A 12925-nucleotide genomic window follows, 5' to 3' on the forward strand; every position below is an offset into this window, starting at 1 on the left:
ATAAACCCATGCAGCCACTTACACACCAACTGACAGACTGATACAGACCTTCCACAGATTAGTCATTCACCCATGCATTCACTAAGATGTTTAATCACTCACTTATACAGTCAGTCACGCACCCTCTAAATCATCGATTCAGATACTCATACACCCATTCATTCTTAAATAAACCTTGGCATGTATATATATAACATTCCTAAACTTTTTAGAAACACTCAGTCACTGGATGATGTAATCAGTGATGTCACTGACCATGTCATGAGTGATGTAATATGTGACGTCATCAGCAGTACATTGCTGGGGCACGCGCTATAGTTAGCTCAGCTACCTATAATGGTCGAATTTCTCTGGTTTTGTAAAAGTGAAATGTCAGCCTAACTATATAAAGTGTTTTTTTAAATGCTAATTCCTAACTGTAACCTCTCTAAAACCTCTGGTTATTTCAGTGGAATATATATCAATATACAATCAGCAGCGGAGTAAGCTGAACTCCCGCCAATGGGAGGGCCGAGTCAATTTAAAGGAGGGATAGAGCGAGCCTCAGTGCAACAGGCATCTGAGGAAGGCACACTCGCCGAAATGCATTATGCCTGCACTTCGTGAATAAATGGCTGCCAAAGTTTCCCCTGCAGTGTCCTCTGGTCTTTTCCTTTGGGAGGTGATCGTTTGTGGATATTTTCGTTTGCTGGCCAGTAGCACGTGTGAGAGGCCCTCGCCTCATCAAGTGGCCTGCAAGAACACTGGCAAATTTTTGTGGCATCCAAGGTATTGGAAGATTGCAGGCCTGCCACATGCAAGGGTCTGGGATTGTGGCCGCTGCTATCAGCAGTCTGTCACTGCATGGAGACGCACAGTAACTGTACTTTTGCGTCACGACCGCACTTGGACCTTAAATTGTGGAATAGGCGTTGGGGATTCAAGGCAACCACTAACACATCTATTTTTGGGACTCGCTTGGTTGTTATTAAGCCCCTCCCTCCTTTACTCAAGGCACTACAGCGCTGACCACAGTGTATATGACTCCGCTACTGACATTCATTGGAGCAGAGCATGCTGGTTATTGGAGTCTTTGACATCGGGCTGCAGCTGTCTACAATCAGCAGAGGATTAAGCTGAACTCCTGCCAATGGTAGGGCCGAGTCAATTTAAAGGAGGGATAGATCGAGCCTCAGTGCAACAGGCCTCTGAGGAAGGCACACTCGCCGAAATGCATTATGCCTGCACTTCGTGAATAAATGGCTGCCGAAGTTTCCCCTGCAGTGTCCTCTGGTCTTTTCCTTTGGGAGGTGATCGTTTGTGGATATATATATATAAGCTCCTTTTACACCGATAGCACGAGTCACTCACAAGCGGGTGCTGTTGTGCGGCGGTGCCCTGCGTCACAAATAATTGCTCCAATTCCTCTAGGATACCCAGCCAGGTCAGAAGAAAATACAGCACTCACGGGGTTTTCAGCAATCAGCAAAGGATTTATTCACAGAACAAACGCATTTCGGGAAAGAATCCATTTGTCAGTGTACTGTACAGTACAGTGGCGCTCACGCCGGCGGAGCACACCGGCTGTACTAATCCTTTCAAAATTCCAATCGTAAGCAGGCCCTCAGTAGAGGAAGACTCTGTGTTCGTCAAGTTTTCTACTGTAAACTTGATGAACACGGAGTCTTCCTTTACTGAGAGCACGCTTACAAGTGTAATTTTGAAAGTATATATATATATATACAAGTGATCAAGACCCGATTGGGGGTCGAAACACTTCATGGCGGACTGGCAGGTCGAAAAATAAAGAATCTTTGATTGGCACTAATACCTGGGTCCACTTTTCGTCTTCTTGCTCACCAGAGGCAGTCAAAAGCAGCTATTTGGATATATATATATATATATACATATAAACTCCCTTCAAACCTAGATCTACATTCTGTCCTTTAATGCCTAAAGACAACATTGACATTTTCGCCAATAAAGTAATCAAAGATCTGAAACAACTGTCACTCGAAAGCAGTAACAATTTTATCAAAACTCACCACAATGAGAGAACGGAATATGAGAAAGTAATGAAGAAAATAAAAAGACAGAAATGGCATTATAGTGCGTTGGTCTAACAAAGGAGGAAACATTGTCCTATGGCTACAAGAGATGTACAACAACGAAGTACTGCTGCAACTCTCAGACAGAGATTACTACCAAAGAATCAGTACAATCAATATCACCAACATACAAGACAGGTACCACAAGAGTCTTTACGATTGGAAAGCCGCTGGAATCATCAGCAAACAAGAATTTGAATTTCTAAAAAATAACTTTCCAGTGACCCCACACCTGTACCTAATCCCCAAGATACACAAGAATGAGACATGCCCTCCGGGAAGGCCAATAATATCGGCAATCGGGGGACTCCTTGAAAACACCAGCAAATTTATCGACCACTTTTTCCAACCCTACATGAGAAACCTGCCATCATACTCAAAAGACAGTGGAGACTTTTTGAAAAAGATTTTTGATGTGAAGTGGGATAATGACTATGTATTCATGACACTAGTTGTGCAAAGTTTGTACACAAGTATTCGAAACAGAGATGGTCTTAATGCTATAAAACATTTCCTGGAGAACAGAAACATTGAACAGTACCGACACACACAAATGTTATTACAGATGACAGAGTGGTGTTTGGAAAATAATACATTCATGTTTGACAGACTGTTATACAAACAGACACAGGGGACGGCCATGGGTACTTGCTTTGCCCCCAGCTATGCTAATTTGCATATGGGCTGGTGGGAGGAGCAAGTACTCATGAGAACGCATGGCACAACAATGTCAGAAAATGTGGCACTTTAAAGTCGCTACATAGATGATATTTTTTTTGTTATGGAAAGGAAGTGAGGAGAGTCCTGCAGAATTTGCAGAACAGTTAAATCAGAACAAACTTAACTTAAAATTCACCTGCACCACCAGCAAAAGCACAATCACGTTTTTAGATTTAGAGCTATTTGTCTCTAACAACAAAATACAATCTAAAACGTTTCGGAAACCAACAGCAGGTAATACAATCCTACATGCTTCCAGCTTCCACCCCACTAGTCTCTTCAACAGTATTCCCTATGCAGAATGTCTTAGGATAAGGCGCAACTTCAGCACCCAGAGAGCTTTGAGGAATCCAAACAAGGTCTGTTCAAAAGACTGCGCACAAGAGGGTACCAAAACCATACCCTTTTGAAGGCAGAAATGAAATATAACACAAAAAACAGAGAAAGTCTTATATTTAAGCCACCAGCAACAGCACCACAACCGAAGGCAACAGGGGCACCACGTATGATCACGGGCTACAGTGCCTATCACAAACAGATCCGCAAAATAATGTACAGACACTGGCCTTTGGTTCGAAATGACCCCACCATAGGAAAAACTTGTGCGAAGTTTCCCCAGCTAACTTTCAGAAGGGCCAAATCAATGAAGGAAGAAATAGTGTAAAACATACCAATCAAAAGAAAGAACACTCTATGGCTAAAAAGTGCAAAAGGCTTTCACAAATACACTAAGTGCAAAGCTTGCAGACATGGTTTAAACACTGACAAAGTGCCTCTTCCACTAAGGAAAAAACCACTAGACATACAAGAAAATTACACATGCAAAACAGACTTTGCAATCTATGTCTTACAGTGTAGCTGCAACAAGAGATATGTGGGTAGTATCATACATCCAGTCGCTGTAAGGATACTACAACACTTACGGGCAATTAGAAATGATGACCCCCACCTACCCCGCTGCAAGACACATTAACACCTTTCATGGGGGAAGAGCAGATAACATCCAGTACATTGTGATCGACAGTGTGAGGAAAAACATCAGAGGTGGTAACAGGCAGCTAGCACTAAGGAGACTAGAATCAAGGTATATCATCCTTCTAGACACTAAGGCTCCCAAGGGACTTAACGCAGACGAAGCCTTGAGTGTGCATCTCTAATGTAGAATAACATACCAGATAGAAAGCAGCCCCTCCGTCACATACCCACTCCTCTGAAACAGTTCCTATATGGAATAGGAATAACACCACTCTCACATTTTGCACATAAATATCACACACATTCACTGTGCACCAGGTGGTAGACTTTTAATCAATATCTGATTTTTATTTTATTAAGAAACTGGAAACCTGGCCCCCCCCCCTCGCCCAAACCCACTATGCATTGAGAAACAACCTGGTTAGATATCTCTGATATGGCCCAGACACCATCAGAACCCACTTAGCTCAGCCATATGGTCACAATTATATCAGAGCCCACCACAGTGATATATCACACCATCTTCTATGAATAGGCAACTGCGTAAGCCCACTTGGGTGCACACTAACAGACCTACATGTTCCACATCACGCAGATAACCCCCACGCACTCCCCAATTCTCAGGTGGGGCAGACTCTGTAAGACGCGATTGGCCACAAACCAAAAGCTAACCCAAAAATAGTGAGAACAAATCATTCCTATAACTGCTATAAAACAAGGGCACTAGACCCTCAGGCCACTAGTGGTCGTAAATAACCAAAAGTAATACCAACAAAGAGCTACTCTTCACATGGGTTTACACTTGTATACTAAAAGTGGCCAATCTCCCTCACGGACACAAGGGCAGCTATCAACAGGGCGTAACTCGCGCTTCTGCATGTTGTTGAGGTTTCCATTAATCAGCACAAATTCACCTCCCAACACTATGCACGTAGTAACCTAAATCAATTTCTAGCCACATTATATGTACTGCTGCCAGGGCTACGTGTGGAGATTTGTTACAAAATGTGAAAATAACATGTATATCAAATACCGTAATTAATTTCCGCTGTTATTATACTGCTGTAAGTAAGTAACAGTTGATGGATGTGATAAAATTGTATTATTATTTGTTAACATTGTTCTCGTATGCATGAACTCAAAAGAAAGACTTAATGTAGAGACATGACTCATCACATGTAGCAATGCATAACTCTACCATGACTATGAATGGGAAGTTTCCATGGCAACACACACACCTACCACCTAACCAATCATCACTGCCCATTAGGTAATTATAAATAGGACCTAGTTTCCATAGCAATTTGTGTTTGACTTGGCTATTACATTGGCGTCGTTTGACCAATGTGCATGAAATTTTGCCTAAAAAGTATCACAATGGGTACTAATGATTGGGAAAGTTTGGGGGTGAACTGTGAAGTGGGGAACGAGAATTTGTGACACAAAATGCATTTGTAATATTAATTCCCATGGAAACCTTTAGCCACCTTTACAGCCCGTGCTGCTGGATGGACTGACACCAAATTTGGCAGGGAGGTAGATGTCGGTTCAAGGAAGTGCCTTTTGGTTAATCGGTGTAAATCCATTCAATAGTTGTTGAGACATTCAAGTTTAAAATTATATTACTGTGTCTGGCCGCAGGTATTTTGCTGAGGTTTTCTGATGAATTGAGAATGCATGCGCCAACGGAATGCTCTAATTGCCTGGATGCAACCTGAATAGAAAATTGTGGCCACCATTTTATCTATTGGGAACGTTCCTGGGGCTGAAAATCTGTGTAAAAGCCCACATAAAGGGCCATGGTAGAGATACTTTGACCCCATGGTTTAGTCATGGAGGTGTTAGTGACACAAGTTATCTGTCCAAAATTGATTATTTTAATTGTCTGCCAGTGCAGCCCCCCATGTACTATCATGGGGACAACGCGAATATTGGTGAAAATATAAAAAAAAATATCTCAGTGAATCATGAACACACATTGTTATAGGAATTTTGAGATTCTGATAAATGTTTTTAAAGAGTTATTTATAGAGTGAGTTATCTACTGTGATGGTTAGAATTAATTATATAGTTATCAATTTTTTATATGGTGTTGGCTATTGTATTCCTACATTTGCTTTCTACATTCTCATCGAACCCGGGATGATGGCGATGACCGGCGTCATTGCGATCTCCAAACGAACCGCGAAAACAGAAAATATGTTTTAGCGATGGATGTTCTAGAAGAAACATATGAGTTGGAAGTCAACAGTAATAAACCCTTAGCGTTTAAAGTACTGTAATATGTGTGCATATATGTGTTTTCACTTTATGGAAAAGGAGCGATCGTCGTGGTTAACGACATCGTTGCGACATCCTGAATAACTGCGAGTTTAAACATTCTTTGAAAGAAGAATGTATGTAGTAATAGGTGTAGGGAAATATCCAGAATGGATTCTTTTACATCTTATTTTTGGATGTGTTGTTGTTCATTGAATGTCTGCTTTTGGTTTCTATTTTCACAATGTGTCCGCAGGGATCGCAACGTTGTCACAAAGATCCACAAAAACAAAAGCAAAAAGAAACCTTTAGAAAAACACTTTACAATATTTGGGGACTAGGGGGGCTCTGACAAGAGCTGTTGAGTTGGTTGTGTGTATTTAGCTGCTACACATACGACAGGATTTTAACATGTTTCCAGGCTTTGTCAATCTGTGGGCAGAATTTATTTCACCACTTCCATATCTGTATTTGGCATATATTAGAGTACACCATGAGAGTGTGAGCGAAAAGTGACATCAGGTCTGTAAAGGCTTCTTTCATTAGGATTTTCAGCCCTACCCTAGTCAATGTGCCTAGGTCATTGCCACCGCAGTCACAATTATGAGGAGAGGAGTTTGGGAATCCACAATGTATTTAACCAAAGCCAATAACTGATTAAACCTTAACACTTTCAGGGCAAACCAAGTAAGCTGCACATTTGGGAAACCCCACCTCTCTTTTTTGCAGCCTCTTTAGCCCAATAGATATAGCTGTGGCTCACCATACTCAAAGCATTTTGAAGTGAAGGAGCAATAGCAGTCAGGAGAAGGCCGGAGCTGATTAAGGTGGTTTTCCAAATGAAAAGCAGTTAAAATTGAGGTGTTTTACAAAAATATATATTTCATTGGATGCTGACAGCATGCAAGTGAATACAATTAGGTAGTGAGATGGATGACTTGTCAAGAAGGCTTAATATTGGCTGTTGTTTAAGAAAACGACTGTAATACAGACATTGAAATGCTTTTGAATCTGTGAAGTAAAGCACACCTGCTGTATCTTATTTGGAAGTAGCATGTTCCTCCTCGAATGTGTTATGAACTTGTGACCTCCTGGTTGCACTGGGTTGCTAGGTACACCGAGCTAAGATTGTATTGGATGGGAAGGGTGTTAAAGAGACAGAACAAAGTGTGGAATAGTCTAATCCATATGATATAATGCTGTGAAGTGGGCTCACAAAACCTAAAATGGCACCTGGAGTAAATCATTTTTATTCAGTCCTGAACTCCTGACTGCTTTGTATTTTTTTTCTTTGTCTTCTTTCCTGTGAATGCTGGCGTGTTTGGTCTCTTAGTAAATGATTTGGAGACCTTGTAGAGTTGTAGATGGGTGAAGTAAGTCATGAAAATGTTGAGAGATAGAGCGGTATTTGTAAAATACTGTGATCTGTATGATGTTATATTAAGCCACAGCAGGGAGCATCCAGTGGCATTCTTGTACCTTACATTTATAGTCTACAGTGAAAATATTGTTAAAAATAATATGCAATGTATTGCATTGCAAACAAGCAGTTTATTCAATGGGAATAGAAGCATTCATTCCATATTATTCCACTTTTCTAGGCACTTTTAATCAGCAGAACCATATTGATGTTTGCAGATAAGCTACTGTCTCTGATATCATACATTAGTTGCATATTAGTGATTTATCTGGAGAATTCCCACTCATAAATATTCTAATTTCAGAGCTCATCAGTTCTAGTACATGGAGATCAGGTGAACCCAACAAAATCACACTGGTTTCCTTCAAAGAACTAAACATTCTAAATAATGCTACCTATCTCTTAGTATACTCCTAAACATTGAGCCCTCATTAAAATATCAAGCAAATAATCATGTACTATGATATACATATTCTGTTTACTTTCAGTCGCAGGCACAACTAAACACTATCAGAGGTGAGGGTGCTGTGTATCTTGGAAATACGGACACTAGGTACAAGAGATGCAATGGAAAGATGGCCTCCCAAGCATTTTACCTGTCTTGGCAGAGATGATGCGCAGTCAATGCTTATTTTAAAAAAGGTGTCACAGGGAAGTATCAGGGTACAGTACATGGTTCGGTACAACACTATTATCACAGTTGCAATACAGGTAGGAATGTCTAATAAGATAGATGGGCACTGAAATTTCTCAGGAAGAGCTTCATGGGCACTGCAAGACCTTCCCTCTGGTAAGGCCACTGGCACGGAAGCTATACCGCTTCAGTTTTATAAAAGTTTTTGTCAAGGAGGTCGTTCAAGAGATTGTGGATCTGTTTAAAGAAGTTAGGGTGGGGGCTAGTCCTCAGGCCTCATGGGAGACTGCAAATATTGTTATCTTTTAAAGAAAGCGAAGGCTGAGCAGTTTGGGTCATTTTCTGGCTATCGACTTAATAGGGAAAACCCCCAGATTTTAGTTAATAGGCATACCTCTGCTGTAGACAGCAGTATTGTGGAAGAGGCTACATATCTGGGTATACGAGTAAGAGCTAAGGTTGAGGATATTATAGAGGTAAATCTTACCCCATAATCGGCAAAATTAAGAGCGATATGTGTCTCTGGGACAATCTAAAGCTATCTATAATCAGCAGATGTAATCTGATTAAGATGGTGATTCTGCCTAAACTGTTATATATCTTTCGCACGATTCCTTTAGAAATACATAATGCATGGTTTAGGCAGATCAAAAGGGAGGTAGCCAGATTTATATGGTCTTATAAATGGACACACAGATCGAATATATTTTTATCTCTTCCTAGGGAAAGGGGCGGTCTTGGCTTACCTAATTTTAAATTATATTACTTATCAGCATCTCTAAAATACTATCAGCCTTTATTATAGCCTTATAGCCCGCCGTAGTGGACGATACCGGCTATTAAAGGCCAGCTGAATCGTTAAAGGCCCGAGCCGACGGCGAGGGACTCTAACACGACCGCGGGACTTTAATAGCCGGTATAGCCCTGCTACGAAGGGATATAAGGCTATTAGAACATTCTGCCACTAGAGGGCAGAACGTTCTAACAAATTAAACAAAGGGTTCTTGAAGTTCGAGGGGATATAAATCCCCTTGAGCTTCAAGAGGCCTTTGTAGAACATTAGAATGTTGCTCTGCGGGCCTTTACCGGCCCGTAGAAGCAGGGAGCACTCCATTGTCTTCAATGGAGCTCCCAACATTTCAATGTTCTAATCGGCATTACGAAAAATGGGGATACCAACTCCAATTATGTGCCCTCTATATTTTAAAATGTGATTGGTCCACGCGCTAATGACTGTCTGTTGAAAATATATGAGCCCAATTATTTAAAAAAAACTTGTTTTAAGACTCTTATAGCAGCATAACAAAACTGGGCTTGGATCAGAAAGAAAATAGGGATTGGTAGATTTAGTTGATATACCCCATTAATGGATAATAATCAGATACCGGCAACATTGGCAGACGAGTATTTACAGAGGCGGGGGGGGGAGCAGGGGTCTCTAGGATAGGCGGCCTACTGGCTGAGGAACATCTTGCTTCTTTTGATATAATTATGGCTAGATTCAATATTAATCGCCGGGACTTTTTTAAGTTCTTACAGATAAGGGATTTCCTTCTCAAGAAAGCGGGTGGGACATTGTGGTTTTCAGTGACTCCACTGCTGGAAGCCCTCACTGGTATATCTGGTCCGTCAATGTCATCGGTGTATAGCATCCTGCTCGAGGGGGTAACTGATGATATTGAAAAGCACACTGTGAAATGGCAGGCCAGGGTGGATGTCGTAGACTTGTGTCTTCATAAATCAATAGAAATGGCGAATGCTGTGCTATGCACAGCAAGTTTATGGGCCCAACACTTTAAGACTCTTTATGATCTATATATCACTCCGGCAAATTTTTTTAAATGGGGTGGTACCGACGGGGCCCAATGCTATAGGTGTAATAGGCACGGGGCGGATATGACCCACATTTTTTGTACATGCTCTCCTTTAGACATATTAAGAGGTGAGGTCTCAGGGTTTTTGCTATATGTTTTAAAAAGAGAAGTTCAGCTGACTACTCAGCTTATATTATTAGGGGTACCTGCTCAAGATGACTCTAGTAAGGAGTTTGTATTTATAGCTATGTCTGTGCTTAGATTATGTATCGCCTCAGCCTGGCTAGATCCTCTATCTCCAACCTTTGGGCAATGGAAAGCTCGGCTTTTACACGTTTTTAACTTCTAAAAAACACTTTAGGAACAAAAAGGAGGAAAGGGAGAGCTAAAGGGCTAGCGATATGGAGACCGCTCAAAGACTGGGTGGAAGGGTTAAGCTAGAAGAGTAAGCCTCAAACTTAGGATGAATTTAATAATAATTATTGGTGTTTTGAAACCCCCTATCTGTATATTGCATGTGTCTGCCATTTTCTGTCTTTTGCCCTGTTTAAATTTTCATTTTTGTAAATGTATTGGTGCTGCGAAAAGGAAAAGCTAGCTTTTGTTAACTCTGCTGTTATTCGTTTATTGATGTTCTTCTGTATGTTTGTTCATATATATATGTCAAAATAAAAAAGATTAAAAAAATAACAAGATACAAATCATTAGATGTGTGTGTGTGTGTACAGTAAAAGTAAAAGCCAAATAATCTAAGAACACAACAATACAAAATAAACAGTGCAGTGATAAAATGATGGCTCTTGAACATGGAAACTGTGATCAATAGATGTTCATACACAGCATAACTCTCTAGACAAAGACTAGACACTCAGATAACATAATGCAGTTGTTGTCAAATGTTTAACTACTTTATATAACTTTTCTTTTTTTTTGTTTAAGAAATTTTTATTAAGTTTTCAGATGCATAAGATTAGGAGAAAATGTGAACAATAAAATGAAGGTGAGAAAACGCCATAATAAAACATACATAACATATTTATGATAATACTATTAGGCAATACTAAATGGGAAAATAGAAATATTATAAGTAAAAAGAAAAAGAAATAAGAGGAAAGTAAGAGAGAAAGAGAGAAAAAGGAAAAGAGAGACAGAGAGAAAGGAAGGAGAAGAATAACCAAAATGGTGTAGTAGATTATTGTGAAGAAAATGAAAAAAACAGAATAATGAATGTATAGGAGGGTGAGAAGAAAGATATGTGGAGAAAGGAAGCCAAAGAAGATCAGATTTAATTTTTAGAGAAAAAGAAGAAGAGGAAACTGAAGCAATCCTATGTTCATCACATACAAAATTCAACCAAGTTAGTAGAGACATTTTAGAGTTATCTTTCCAGGATGAAAGAATAACTTTAAAAAACTAATGCTATAAAAAGATCAAATAATTTAGAAACAGAAGATAAAACATCAACGTCAGGTGATAAGAAACCTAGAAAAACAATTTGTAATGTTAAAATAGAATTCAATTGAAAAACGAACATTCAAATTTTCCATACAGATTTCCAAAAAAGATAAAACATTAGAACATTCATACAATTGATGCGTTAACGTGCCCATTTCAGTGGAACATGACCAACATAATAGAGAAGAGGTGGATGAGAATTTAGAGGTACTAGCAGGAGTAACAATAGGTCTCTGATAAATAAAATATAAAGATTGGTTTATACAGGCAGCAGCAGAAGTTTTAAAGAGCTTGGACCACAGTTTATCCCAGGTTGTTATAGGAAAAGAAACGGACAAATCAGCTTCCCATGCAAGTTCAATATGGGATTTAGGTCTTTCAATAGCATTTGATAACAATAACTTATATGCAAGAGCGGCTTTAGGTCTGTGGGTCGAAAATAAGGAATATAGAGGAGTAGAGGGAGATATAGATGGTGCGTGAGGTGGAAAGGGAAAAGTAGTGAGATGAGATTGTATGGCATTAACAATAATATTGTATTCAGTAAGAGAGGAATCAGGCAACTGATAACAAATTTGTAAGGCATTAAAAGGAACGATAGAGTACTTGTGAAGTAACTGATGAACAAAAATAATACCCTTTTCTTTCCAATATTTGTAATAAAAAGATTTGCCCTTATATTTAAGATACATATACCATACAGTAGAGGATAAAAAGCATTGAAGAGGGGTAAAATCCTTAGAAAATGTGTTATACAGTAAGGATTGGGAGTATTTTAAGACTGGATCAGTGGACAAAAAGGTGCAGTTAGACATAAAGATTACATGCTGAAAAGAAAAATCTCTTAATAAGGAGCGTTCAAAAAGAATCCATCTGGTGACAGGAATATCCACAAAGTCATACGCTAATGCAAATGATTGTTTAATTAAAAAGCTGAATGATAAGCTCTAAAATTTGGGAAATGTACACCACCTTCATTCTTAGGACGAATGAGTTTATTTAAGGTAATACGTGGGTGTTTATTGTTCCACAAGAATTTGATACATGTAGAGTTAATTCGAGAAAAATATACATTAGAGTGTCTAATAGGGAGCATAGATAATGTATATAATACATGAGGTACAATCATCATTTTAATAGTATCTAGCCTGCCCCACGAGGAGAGATATAGGCAGGACCGTGTAGTGAGGAGTGAATGGATTTTATTCATTAATGCAGTGAATGTGAATTTTATTGTATCACTAAGAGATGATGAGAACCAGATGCCAAGATATCAAGGGCTGATTCACAGAATGAACTTAAGGCTCAATCCTAAACGTACTACTATTTTGGTATTCACAGAATGCACTTACTCATTTCGGTATTCACAGAAGGCACTGACTCATTTCGGCACTCACAGAAGTTAGTAGTCCTAACTTTAGGACTCCTAAATGCCTTCTATGAATACCGAAAGTCTTAAAATTAGGATTTTTCTCAGTTTAATAGTAGTAAAGTTAGGACTCCTAAATGCCTTCTGTGAATACCGAAAGTCTTAAAATTAGGATTTTTCTCAGTTTAGGAG

Source organism: Lissotriton vulgaris, chromosome 9, assembly GCF_964263255.1.
Source record: "Lissotriton vulgaris chromosome 9, aLisVul1.2, whole genome shotgun sequence".
Taxonomy (NCBI): domain Eukaryota; kingdom Metazoa; phylum Chordata; class Amphibia; order Caudata; family Salamandridae; genus Lissotriton; species Lissotriton vulgaris.